This window comes from Balaenoptera ricei, chromosome X (genome assembly GCF_028023285.1).
Source record: "Balaenoptera ricei isolate mBalRic1 chromosome X, mBalRic1.hap2, whole genome shotgun sequence".
Lineage (NCBI taxonomy): Eukaryota > Metazoa > Chordata > Mammalia > Artiodactyla > Balaenopteridae > Balaenoptera > Balaenoptera ricei.
The window spans coordinates 103,647,669-103,662,464 of NC_082660.1; positions in this window are offsets into that span (position 1 = coordinate 103,647,669).

A 14,796-nucleotide genomic window follows, 5' to 3' on the forward strand; every position below is an offset into this window, starting at 1 on the left:
TGTACTTTGCTTTGAATCATATTATATTCTCGAGATTATAAATCTAAACATCAAACATGGTGTATTAAGCCAAACATATTTAAGGCAGCATGATATAATGGAAAGAGTTTTGAAGTCAGACAGGCTTGAATTTAAATTCCAGCTCAGCCATTTAGGAGTTATGTGGCCTTGGGAAAGTAGCTTAATTCTCTGAACCTGTTTCCTCAGGTGTTAAATGGAAGTAGTATCATCTCCCTCATCAGGATTTTTTGTGAGTAAAACATGTCATTCAGTTAAGTGCTCAATAACTGAATATCAATTATCACTTAAAATAAATGAAATTATGTGCAAATGGTGCAAAATTTTCAGCTTAGTGTTGCATGGTAATTATACCTTCTGGGAGAGTTTTCATGAATGGGCTAGTGTAGTGGCTCATTCATTCAACTAATATTTATTGAGTACCAACTCTATGCTCAGCATTGTGCCACATTTTGTGGGGAATACAGTGCTCTCCTACTACAACATAGTAGGGTAGGTTAAACTCCTGTTAACAAATAAACACAAATATGCAATTGCTCAAATGCAACAAAGGCTTAATTCTTGTTCACTTAACAATCCAGAGTGGGTATTCAGGTCACCAGGTAATCTTTCTACTTTCAACATATGGTTTCCAATGTTGCTTTGGTTGCCATCATTCCTTTCCATGGAAAGGCAAATAAAACTTGGAAGTGCACATATGGAAGTTCTATGGGCACGTCCTGGAATTGACATATGTAACCTCTGCTCCCATTCCATTGGAGAGAACTTAGATGGCCTAACCTAACTGCAAGGGAAGCTGGGGAATGTAGTCTAGCTGGGTGCACAGGAAGTAGGACAGAACAGACTTTGGTAGACAGTTATCAGTCTGCAGTTGATTTTTGAACAGACATAAGAAAGACAACAATGTCTGTATATATAGGAAATCAGAGTTTATAGAAAGGATGGGGAAACACATACACCACTGCTGTTGGAGAAAAGGTTCACAACCAAATCACTGTGTTTACATACCTTCCAATTTATTATACAAGCATACCTTGGAGATATTGCAGGTTTGGTTCCAGACCACCACAGTAAAGCAAATATTGCTATAAAGCAAGTCACACAATCTTTTAAATTTCCCAGTGCACATAAAAGTTACATTTACACAGTAGTTTATCAAGTGTGCAATAGCATTATGTCTAAAAAAACAATATACAGACCTTAATTTTAAAAATACTTTATTTGCTAAAATGCTAGCCATCAACTCAGCCTTCAGCAGGTCACAATCTTTTTGCTGGTGGAGGGTCTTGCCTTGATGTTGATGGCTGCTGACTGATCAGGGTGGTGACTGCTGAAGGCTGGGGTGGCCGTGGCAACTTCTTAAAATAAGACAACAATGAAGTTTGCTGCATTGACTAACTCTTCCTTTCACGAACAATTTCTCTGTAGCATGCAATGCTGTTTGATAGAATCTTACCACAGTAGAACTGCTTTCAAAATTGGAGTCAATCCTCTCAAACCCTGACACTGCTTTATCAACTAAGTTCATGTAATATTCTAAATCCTTTGCTGTCATTTCAACAATCTTCACAGCATCTTCACCAGGAGTAGACTCCATCTCAAGAAACAACTTTTTTTGCTCATCCATAAGAAGCAACTCCTCATCTATTAAAGTTTTATCATGAAATTGCAGCAATTCACTCACATCTTCAGGTTCCATGTCTAATGTTAAGTCTCTTGCTATTTTCACCACATCTGCAGTTACTTCCTCCACTGAAGTCTTGAACCTCTAAAAGTCATCCATGAGGGTTGGAATCAACTTTACCCAGACTCCTGCTTATGTTGATATTTTGACCTCTTCCCATGACAGGAATGTTCTTAATGGCATCTAGAATGGTGAATCTTGTCCAGAAGGCTTTCAGTTGACTTTGCCCAGATCCAACAGTGGAATCATTATGGTAATTATAGCTTTACAAAATGTATTTCTTAAATCAGAAGACTTGAAAGTGAAAATGACTCCTTGTTCCATGGGTTGCAGAATGGTTGTTAACAGGCATGAAAACAACATTAATCTTACTGTACATCTCCATCAGAGCTTCTAGGTGACCAGGTGCCTTTTCAATGACCTGGAATATTTTGAAAGCAATTTTTTTTCTGAGCAGTAGGTCTCAACAGTGGGCTTAAAATATTCAGTAAACCATGTTGTAAACATGATGTGCTGTCATGCAGGCTTTGCCATTCCATTTATAGAGCACAGGCAGACTAGATTTAGCATAATTCTTAAGGGTCCCAGGATTTTCAGAATGGTAAATGAGCACTGGCTTCAATTTAAAGTCACCAGCTGCATTGGCTCCTAACAAGATAGTCAGCCTGTCCTTTGAAGGCAAGCATTGACTTCTCTCTGGCTATGAAAGTCCAAGATGGCATCATCTTCCAATAGAAGGCTGCTTCTTCTACATTGAAAATCTATTGTTTAGTTGAGCCACCTTCATTAATTATTTTAGCTAGATGGTCTGGATAACTTGCTGCAGCTTCTATATCAGTATTTGCTGCTTCACCTTGCACTTTAATGTTATAGAGATGGCTTCTTTCCTTAAGCCTCATGAACCAATCTCTGCTAACTTCAAACTTTTCTTCTGGAGCTTCCTCATCTCTCTCAGCCATCATAGAATTGAAGAGAGTTAGACCCTTGCTCTGGATTAGGTTTTGGCTTAAAAGAATGTTGTGACTGGTTTGATCATCTATCCAGCCACTAAAACTTTCTCCATATCAGCAATAAAGCTGTTTTGCTTTCTTATCACTCATGTGCTCACTGGGGTAGCACTTTCAATTTCCTTCAAGAACTTTTCATTTGCTTTCACAACTTGACTGGTGCAAGGAGGCCGAGCTTTTGGCCTATCTTGGCTTTCAACACACACCTTCCTCACTAAGCTTAATCATTTCTAGCTTTTGATTTAAAGTAAGAGAAATGTGGTGGTCCAGTGGTTAGGACTCTGCACTTTCACTGCCGAGGGCCCAAGTTCGGATCCCTGGTCAGGGAACTAAGATCCCACAAACCACGCAGCCAGCAATCAATCAGTCAATATATAAAGTGAGAGAAATGTGACTTCCTTTCACTTGAACACTTAGAGGCCACTGTAGAGTTATCAATTAGCCTAATTACAATATTGTTATAGAGAGGAATAGGGAGGCCTGAGGAGAGGCAGAGTAATGGGGGAATGGCTGGCCAGTGGAGCGGTCAGAACACACACAATGATTATCAAATAAGTTCACCGTCTTATATGGGTGAGGTTCATGGCGTCCCCAAACAACTGCAATAGTAACATTAAAGATTACTGATCACAAACCACCGTAACAAATGTAATAATAATGAAAAAGTTTGAAATATTGTGAGAATTACCAAAATGTGACACAGAGACACAAAGCGAGCAAATGCTGCTTGAAAAACGGCGCTGATAGACTTCCTTGAAGCAGAGTTGCCACCAACAAAGAAATGTATGAAAAACACAGTATCGGCAAAACACAATAAAACGAGTATGCCTGTAGTCCCATCTGTACCTTTATTCATTCAAACTGTCTTTTCCTCTTTTCCACAGGGATCGTAGAAGAACATCATACTAAAACAGATAATTTTCTCATGGCCTGGCAAGATTGACAATTTTTCTTTTCTTCCCTAGTCCATCTTTATGATCAAAGTGGCCTTCAAAAGAATTAAGCCTCTACATATTCTCTTTTCCCTCCCATATTCCCCAAGGCCATCTTGGCTATGTCCTGTGTTCCCTAGAGCAACAGGGAGTAGTTTCTATCCCTGCAAATACATACTGTTCCCATGGAAAAGGAGAGAAAAGCTAATGCAAAGGGAATACAGAGAGCGAGAGAGAGAGGAAAAGAGAGAGAGAGAGACACTTGCTAAATAGTTTCAGAGTAATGAAAAAAAGCTTATTTTCAAGTCTGTATCACAGATCTGATAGTCATAGTTCACTGGAAAACAATCCAAAAATAATAATAGATACAAGAAGAGTTTCCTGAAATAGATAAAATCCTCTTTCCCTGAATGCAGTTGTCAAGCAGATGTCCCTTGTGAAAGAGGTTCTTATGTTGATTGGAAGAGTCTTCATTCCTCAGAGACTGTAATTATAGCTTTCAGTAAAGCCTGCAAACCTGTCCCTCCATGTGTGTGTGTGTACATTTAGGTATTGTCCACTCTCCTCATACACACAACCACCACACTTCACTTTGACTCTCCTGGTGAAAGTAGCAATATCTTCTGGGAATTGAACATGTACAAAGCCTAGTGAGACTGGGGTAGCTGGAAGAATGAAGTTCAGGAGGGAAGCAGACATGAAAGTGAGAAGTATGAAAGTTAGGAGCACAAAGTACACCCATATACAATGGTGAAGCAAATTCCATTAAGTCATTAGGAACTCATTATTGGGCCTAGAGAGAATTCTACTCTGTAATAGACTTTTAGTAAAATGCAAATACTTGTGCGAAGGATACTTTTAGATGTGTCCATTATTATCTTAGAGGAAACAGCTGACAAGCTAGCAAAGGTCAAGGCCGTAGAGGAAGGAAAATCAAGCTAGGCGGGAAGGGGATGGAAGAGCAAAAGTAGGATGGTGGAGGTGGGGAGAGAGGCTGAACAAGGAGAACAGAAGGTACCAAAGATATGTGCTTGTCTGCTTCCTAAATTTGATTAGGTCCATCTCCAGATCTTCTGGTTCCCCCTTTATTTTTCTTTTTCTGCAGATTCCTCATTCTATACTTCATTTCCTAATCACTGTTCTTTAATTCCTAATCCAGACAGGGTCGATCTAGCAGATTGGAAGATAAAGAATCAGTGTGAAACTTCTGGGCACAAAGAGAGGAAGTATACAGGAAGAAAGCCAAGTTATAAACAGGAAAGTGTGAAGTATAGGCAAACATGTATTACGGCTTTTTTCCCCATTAGAGTGCTTCAATCTCAGTTTGTTTTCTCACCCCAAGTAACATTCACAATCAAAATTATATTAGACAATCTTTAGAGTAGAAAAAACTGGGAGACAGTCCAGAGAAAGAACATTAAATTAAAATACATCTGGGAAGACTGAGTTATAAACCCTGCACATTACACAACATAACCTAAATTAAACAGAAAGGAAATTGGCAGCGGAACTTCCAAAAGAAGGAACTGAGCATCCTAGAAATCTTGAGGTTTTATTTAAAGTTTCATAAATTTACCATTTCCATTTTAAAATGTTTTCAAAATTATCAACCTTTTACAGCTTAAAGATTTCTTATCCTACCGTCCTAGGAATATATGATAGACATTTTTATATACATGTCATGACCTGAAAAATTCCAATAAAAATAGAGATCTTGTTACTAATGTCTTTTCTACCCTTGTTAAAATACTGCACATACTATATTATTCTTGGAAGGCACAGATCATGACCATAATTAAGGAAATGTTCTTCAGAACCCAGTCCTCTTGGACATTGTTTATTAGTGTGTAGCCAGCTGTGCATGCAGCTCCATGTCATAATGTTGGCTTATTTTCTCTCTTTGTTCATTATTTTTTTCTCCTCTAGGGGATTTACAAAAAAACAAAGAAATTCGAGAAAAAGAAAACACTTGATTTATCTTGGGACTAATATAACAAACCCTTGGCTTCTAAGGAAAAAGGAACATTTTATCTAATTAACCCTTGCAAATCTTTCAAAGTTAAGGGTCAATCTGTGGGTTGATTTTCTCATTTGACTGAGAAATTAAATGGCTCAAGTCACTTCATAAAGCATATCAATGAGTAGGTACACAAATCCTTTGAGAACAGGTCTTCCCTAGAGTTTTAATCCAAGTTTGTTCAGATATAACAACTGCCAATGTATAGCCCAGGAAACGATTGATTCCTTCCTAGTTATCTTTAGGTCAAAGGACATATTTTACTTTCTGCATGCCTACTTGGAACTTGTATACATCACTCCAGTTTACTCCCTGTGATCCAAATAGGAATACGGAATAAAACAGAGGAAAAAAGCTTTATAAAAAAGAAGAAAAAATCAACTGAAATTACAACAGAAAATTGTACACTTTAGGTAACTCAAATACAATATATGTAGAACTTAACTGCCCTATTCCAAATCTGCTTCTCCTACTACCTTCCTTATATTGGTAATGGCATCACCATTAATATGATTCAAGTCAGAAAGCCTGGAATATTCTTGACTTCCCCTCCAATGCCAACATGTAGCCACTCATCAACTTCTGTTGATTTTGCCCCTAAAATATCTCTCATATCAGTCCCTTCCTCTCTTACCCACTGCCACTGACCTAGTCTGTGCCCTCATCATTTCTCACAAAAACCTGTCTGTCAGACTTCTTGCCAATCTTCCCTCTTATTCTGCCACACTGCCAACCACATGTCTCTCTAAAAGCCCAATATGAATATTCCTTTTCTTAGAAACCTTCCTTAGCATCATTACTTACAGAATCATGGCTAAATTCCTTAGCATGGAGTTCAGGGTTTTTCATAACCTAACCTAGTCTACCTTTCCAACCTTATCTCCCAGTCACTTGTTTCTATGCATCGTATATGCTAGCACTCAGGATTTTTTTCTCCCAGTTGAACCATATAATTTCAGGCCTCTATTTTCGTTTTTTCCCCTCATGCTTTTTCTCTCAGCCTGGGATGTCCTCACCACTTTCAACCACTAATAAGCCCTAACTCATCTTGAAAGATCCAACCCTCAAATATCACCTTTGCTCCACAGCTTTCCTTTATTTCCTCCACAACCACCATCCTCACTCTAGGCACACAGAAAAGATTGCTCCCTCGTGTATGTTTCTATAAGCAATTTTCTTACAGTTCTTACCAATTTATATCATATGTGGATTATCTGTGTATACCAGTCATGGCTTATTGCCTGTTTCTCACAACCCTGCTAGGTATATGTCACCATGGTCTATACCAAATGACCCTGTTCACCCTCAAGCTATGGCTGATTAGACCAAAGAGGAAATAGTGCTTTACAATGGACAGATCTGGTGGTCACCACATTAACCTAGTGGTCAAGCTTGACCTCAACAATAACCGAATGGCTTGACATGATATGTATCCTAATGTGATGCTGTGGGAATTATACACACTCTCATGTTATCTTCTTGCTAGATATGTTTCACCTGAAACTCATCATAAGGAAAACTTCAAATAAATCCAGAATGTGTGACATTCTGCAACATCTAGCCTGGACTCTTCAAAAGACTTAATGAAATGAAAAAGAGGTAATGGGAGCCTCACATCTACTCTGAATCTTTAGAGCTATGAGCCAGACCCCTTAGAATTCAAGCCAGATAATAACTCCCTCCCTTGAATACATCAAAGACTCAAATCCTCTCAGAAGTGCAATGGACCTACACCTGCTTGTCACCATCCACTAAGGGAAAGCCAGGATTTCTTATAACTATCAACCAGCTTAATCCACACATCTGTCATCTTTGTATGAATATAAGTTCATTCAGCTGTCTATTCTCCTTCTAACAATTCTCTTCCCCTGACTGAATCTACCACTGGTCTCTTTAATCTCTTACCTCTCCTTTTAAACCTCCAAAATATTTTTAACAAACTGTGCTACAATTTAAGCTCCTTCACTGACTGCAATTTCCTTCTCTAACCTTAATTTAAACAGGTTTATCTCTGGATAATACTCCTCTTGCTATACAGCCAGGTAGAGGCTGTTATTTCTCCCACATTCAATTTAGCTCTGGGTAAGTGATGGGACCAGTGTTCTCTTCATTTCATATTACTTTTAGAGCCTCACACATCTAGGTGCCTGTGAAAACTTTGGTTTATGCATCTAGCTCTAACCACACCTTCTTTGGTTGTGGAACTACCAATTCCTGCTAATATTCCTCCATTCAATGAAGATTTGACTTATGGTTAGTTCAGAACACTTTTCCACTTCAAGTCCTGACATTTTAGGGTATTTCAAATCTATGTTAATGACATATCCATCATTCTGAACTTTCAGTACCTTAATCTCTACCTCCCATGACTTCTACCCCATTTCAGCGATATACTTCCATGGCAACACTCTGGACCTTGTAGTCACCCAGAGCTAATTACTTCTGAAATAAATTTGGTCACTATACCATTTGAGAATATTTTCAGGATTCTCACCCTACCAATATCAAGACATCAATTCTTCAACTACCATCTCACAGACCCATCTGCTTAATCCATATAAACCTTCTTTTGTCTTTGCTTTACTTCCCTATCAAATTTAGATTTCATGTTCTATCACTTCAACCTTCTGTTGTCAGTATCCTCAACTCCCATGTTTTGTGGCCTTACACTTGCTTGGCGCACCATTCTATATAAAAGTGATTTTAATCAGATATGTTAATTGTGCTGTCAAAATTTTCTCTATTCTTAACTCATTTTTGAGGGGTCTTCTTAATGAATTAAACACTAAGAAAGATATATTAAAATATCTACCATGGTAGATTTGTTAATTTTTAAAGTTTCTATCTAGCGATTTTGCTTTATATATATTAAGGCTAAGATACTGGGTACACACAAATTTGGACTTATTATACCTTCATGATGAGTTGAGACTTTTATAATGTGTTAGCTGTTGCTAGGACTGTGTCATACTTATTGTCTATTTTGCCTCAGTATAATACGTAAGCTCTTTATTGTTAAAAGTTACCTGCTAACTTTACCATGATTTTATGACCTCAGTGTTCAACCTCAGTGTCTTTTTTGGGGGGGGGGGGTGGCATGCCGTGCAGACTGTGGGATCTTAGTTCGCCGACCAGAGATTGAACCCGGGCCCTCAGCAGTGAAAGCTCAGAGTCCTAACCATTGGACCACTGGGGAATTCCCTCTCAGTGTATCTTACAGACAGCATATAATTGTCTATCTTTTGTCTTTTATATATTGATTCAATCTGACAATCTGTGTCTTTAACTGGAAATTTAGCTTCATTTACATTTATTGTCTAAAATTATTTTCTACTTTTTGTCTTGCTTTTCTCCATATTTTATCTTTTAAAATAACAGTATTATTGAGATATAATCACACATAAAATCCACCCTTTTAAAGTGTACAGTTTAATAGATTTTAGTATAGATACAAAGTTGTGCAGCCATCAATACTATGAATTTTAGAATATTTTCATCACCACAAAAGGAAACCCCCACATGTATTAGTATGTACACCCAACCCCCTCTTCACCCTGTGAGTCCTATGAAACCACTAACCTATGTTCCATAGGTTTGTCTATCCTGGACATTTCATGTAATTGGAATCATATAACATATGGTCTTTAGTGACTGCCTTCCTGGCATTTTTTCAAGGTTTATCCATGCTGTGGCCTGTATCAGTTCATCATTCCTTTTCACTGCCTAATAACATTACATTGTATGAATATACAACTTTTTGCTTATTCATTCATCATTTAATAGGCATCTGGGTTGTTTCTGCTTTTTGGTTATTATAATTAATGCTACTATAAACATCCATGTACAAGGTTTTGTTGTGGACATGTTTTCATTTCTCTTGGGCATATACTTAGGAATAGAATTGCTGGGTAATATAGTAATTCTATGTTTAGCCATTTGAGGAACTGTCAGACTATTTTCCAAAACATCTGCACTATTTTACGTTCCCGTCAGCAATATACGATGGTTCCAATTTCTCCACACCTGCACCAACACGTGTCATTATCTGTCCTTTTGATTAAAGCTAACCTAGTGGGTGTGAAGTGGTATCTTATTATGGTTTTGTATTTATAAATGTAAATGCAATGTTTTCTATATATCTTATGTCTTTTTGGTTCCTCTATTCCTCAATTACTGTCTTCTTTTCTCTTAAATAGATATTTTGTAGTATACCATTTCATTCCCTTGTTTCTTTTAATCTCTTTTTAGTTATTTTCTTAGTGGTTGTCATGAGAGTTACAATTAATATCTAACATTAAACCAATATAGTTCAGATTAGTACCAACGTAATTTCAGTGGTATTCAAAAACTTTGCTCCAATATTTCTCTGCCCCTCCCCCATCCTTTGTTCTATCATTGTCATACAAATTACATCTTTATACATTATAAGCGCATGAGTGCAGTTTTCTAATTACTGTTTTACACAGAAGTCGTTTATGTCAGATGGAAGAAAAGAGTTACAAACAAAATTGCATTTACACTGACTTCTATATTTATCTATGTAGTTACCTTTAGGGTGCTCTTTATCTCATGTGGATTCAAGCTCCTATCTAGTGTCCTTTCATTTCAGGTTTTAGTATTTCTTGTAGGGCAGGTCAGCTAGTGACAAATTCTATGTTTTTAATCTCAGAGTATCTTAATTTCTCCTTCACTTTGGAAGAATAATTTTGCTAGTTATAGAATTTTTAATTGAATCTTTCTTTTATATATTTATTTATTTATATTTTTTATTTTTGGCTGCATTGGGTCTTTGTTGCTGCGCACGGGATTTCTTTAGTTGCGGTAAGCGGGGGCTACTCTTGGTTGCGGTGCGTGGGCTTCTCATTGCGGTGGCTTCTCTTGTTGCAGAGCATGGGCTCAGGGTGCGCGGGCTTCAGTAGTTGTGGCACGCGGGCTCAGTAGTTGTGGCTTGCGGGCTCTAGAGCGCAGGCTCAGTAGTTGTGGCACACGGGCTTAGTTGCTCCGTGGCATGTGGGATCTTCCCAGACCAGGGCTTGAACCCATGTCCCCTGCATTGGCAGGCGGATTCTTAACCACTGCGCCACCAGGGAAGTCCCTGAATCTTTCTTTTAGCACTTCATCATCTCACTGCCTTCTGGCTTCCACTCTTTCTGATGAGAAATCAGCTGTGAATCTTATTAAGCATCCCTTGTACATAATCAGTCATTTTTTTCTTGCTGTTTTCTTTTTTATGGTCAGACCAATTGGTCTGACTTTATATAAACTATTTAATAAAATGAACAATTAAAACATGAAGCATATGATTCATTCCTTTATAGTTGTCTTTTAGTAAAACAGGCATGTGATATGCTCTCTGGACCTAGAACCATACAGATACTCCTTGGTACCACAAAAGAAGAAATCCTAAAATGCGACTGTGGTCCTTGCTCATAGAATTGCCTGTGTCACTAATAGAAGGCTGGAGAACCAGGATTCCCTTCAGGTCTCCAGGGCAACAGGCCAGGTGACCAATCAACTCCTAGGCCTAGGCTCATTGTTGGAGGTGTAAATGTTGCTATGACTACTGAAACCTTGGTGACTGAACTAAACAAAAAGTAGAGCCTGCTCAGTCTCCTAAGACTACATCAAGCAAGTCTGTAGACATGTCTGTGGAAAAGATGGTAAAAGTAGAAGAGGTATGCAGAGTTGGAAAGGGGCTGGGTTGGATGTGTTTCCCGGGATGAGGTTTCCAGATCAATTTACCAGAAATGGACAGTTTCCTGAGAGAGGTCCTTGAAGTAACAGAAGGGTAGTAGCAGGAGTGGGAGATTACATCTGGCACATAGTAGGTATTCAAATTTTGTTGCATACTAACCCCTGCATGTTTCCTTTGATCCATTCTGAAAGGAGTAGGACTTTCTCCCCACCTCGCCTAGGAAATTGGCTACTCCCTGTCTCTAAAGAGAAAGGTCTATGTGTCTCCCACTGTGTTAGGGTACTGAGTGAGGTACTGGAGATCAAGGCAGATCAACAGAACTCCCTTTTCTTGCAGGTTTTCAAAGGGCCCTGGGACTTAAGAAGATGGTGGACAGGTAATCTCTGTTTCTATCCCTTCCCTTAGGCTTCAGCTTGACCTTTTCACCCTCTTGTCCTCCTGAAGTCACCTCTGAGGTCTGCTCTATCTTGTTAGGGGCTCCTCAAGAATGCAAACAGGTATGGAGGGAGCAAGAAGCAGTCCTTGTTCTCACAAGCAGAGATCAGCCTCCTAGTGCCCCTTTTGCTGTTTTCAAGTTTCCCTCATTGTCTTTTGACAGTTTGACCATGATTTGTCTTGGAGTAGATCTCTTTGAGTTTATCCTACTTAGACTTTGTTAAGCTTCTTGGATGTGTAGATCAATGTTTTGTCAAATTTGGGAAGTTTTATGTGTAAGTAAGTGTGTTTGATGGTGTCCCACAGGTTTCTATTCATTTTTTTTTTCTTTTCCTCACACTGGACAATCTCAATTGTCCAATCTTCAAGAATGCTGATTATTTCTTCTGCTAGCTCAAATCTGCTTTTGAGCCTGACCCTAATGAAATGCACTTTCCAACTGTGAAATTTCTATTTGGTTCTGCCTTATAAATTCTATCTCTTTATTGATATTCTCTATTTGGTGAACATCATTCTCATACTTCAACTCTTGAGACATGGTTTCCTTTAATTCTTTGAACATATTTATAATTGCTTATTTATATTCATTGAGTAGTACATCAAAATTCAGGGTTTCCTCAGCGATAATTTCTATTGACTACATTTTTTATGTATATGCACCATACTTTCCTGTTTGTGTGTCTTCTAATTTTTTGTTATTGAAAATTGGATGTTTTAAATAATATAATGTGGCAACTCTGGAAATCAGATCTTCCTTTCCCAGGGTTTGTTGTTGTTGATTATTGTTTGGTGACTTCCCTAACTAACTCTAACTAATTCTTTAGAGTCTATATTCTTTGGCTTTTGTGGCCACTGAAGTCTCTGTTCAGATAGCTGAATGGTTAGCTAATGATTGAACATAGATTACCTCCATCACCTCAAACTAGTAAGCTTCCCACCCTTTGCTGAGGTGCTGTTTGTTGAAAAATGCCTTCAATACTGGCAGTTTACAACCCCGCCTTAGCCTTTATTTCCTGTTTTTTACAGAGCATCAAGGTCAGTCAGATAAGAGATTAGGGTCTTCTCAGTCCTTTCTTGGGTATTTGCTCAGATGTGCACATGTTCATGGCCACCTAGATCCTCAGGGATATGTCAGAACTTTTCAAAGATCCCTATGGACATTTCATTCCCCAGATTTTTAAGGTTTTTGGCCTGCTGTCTGTTTGCCCCAACTATTAATGGTCCTCTCAGGAGACTGTGATATTAAACAATTGCCTTTAATTTTTTTTTAATGAAAAATGTCCTAAGGATAAGGTTTCCCTCATCGAGCAAGCCAAGAGTTGGGTCAAACAAAAGCCAGTCCTGATAATGAGGATTTCCCAGGGAACTGCCAAAAAGGTCAAATGCTGACATTTCTCTGGGTATGAGGCTCTCTGGGGAGCTCGAAATCCAATCTTCCCCCTTCTGTGTCTGCTAGGCTACAGTTATTCACAGCTACACATGGTTCTGAGACTGTTGGTTTTTAAGGCTACCCCAGAACTCAGGAAAGGAGGATGGGAATAGGGCAAGTCAAAACTTCATAATGCTGTTTTACTGAGATTCAGCTGTTTTTTAAAAAATAAATGCTCCTTGGATTTTCACAAGCCTTTGGTAAATTTTCAGAGTTGTGGAAAAGTTAATTTTGGCAGTTTCTGCTGTATTCTTATTTCTTCTGTGAAGGAATGGATTTTCAGAGGTCCTCACTCCACCAGTGTGGAAGTGCTTCTCTCATCATCCTTCCATTGTGATTGACTTTCTTTCTCATACAATTTCCTCCTCTTATTTTAGAATATTTTTCTTTAATCTTTTAGCTTTTACTCTAGGCATTTTCTCATGCATGCTTAAAGTCTAAAGTTAAAAAAAAAACTTACCTTCCCCTGAAAAGACAAGCATCATAGAACATTAACTCAAATCACACCTCCCTCTCAAGGTATGTTAAGTGTGGTCTGGTATTTTAATTTTATCCTATACAGTCTTTAAATTAGCCATTGTTGTTATCATTTAATAGAGTCAATGTTAGTTTTGATTTACCCATATATTTACCTTTACTCTTATTTATCATTTGTTCTTGAATCTCAGATGATCTTGGGTCATTTTCCTTCTGCCAAAAGTGCTTCCTTTAAAATTTTCATTAATGTGATTCTATGGGTGGTAAACAATCTTAGTTGTTACACGTCTATAAATATTATTTTGTTCTAGTTTTTAGAAAACGGTCTCACTGACTATACAAATCTAGGCTGATAATGATTTTCTATCAGATACTCAGGATATTATTCTACTGTCTTCTAGCTTTCATTGTTATTTTAGAGAAATAAGCAATCAGCATAGTCGCTGATGCTTTGTAGCTCTTTTCACTCTAGGTGTTTCATCTTTTGCTTTTCCTCTGGTATTCTGTATTTTACCACAAGATTTGTAAGAGTGGGTCTCTATTTACTTTGCTTGAGATTTATTGGGCTCTTTAATCTAAGAACTGTTGTCTTTTATCCATTTTGGAAAATTTCAGGTTTCATCTACTCAAATGTTCCCTCTCACCCATTTTCTTTCACCACTCCTTTTGGAAATCCCATTACATAGAGCTTAGATCTTCCCCCTTTTATCTTCCATGTCTAAATTTCTCTTTTTCTCACTATGATGAATTCCAGGTAATTTCTTCTTCATTCTCTCTTCAGCTACTTCCAATATGCTCAAAATCTGTTCACTGAGTTTTTAAATTCAGTGATAACTTTATTTCTAGATCATTTTGATAGTTTTTGAAAAATCTGCTTGGCCCTTTTTCTAGTCTTTGGTACTTTACTCATACTGTCAATTTCCATTTTTAATTTCTTCAAACATTTTCAAAAATCTTATTTTATATTCCATGTCCAAAAATTCCAATATCTAAAGTCTTTTCATGTCTTAGTCTGTTTTCTATTATCTCTGCTGAACCCTTGTTTTCTTGCGGGTTGTTTTTGAAATCTGATTGTGAGCTCATATTCTATAGAACCCTATCT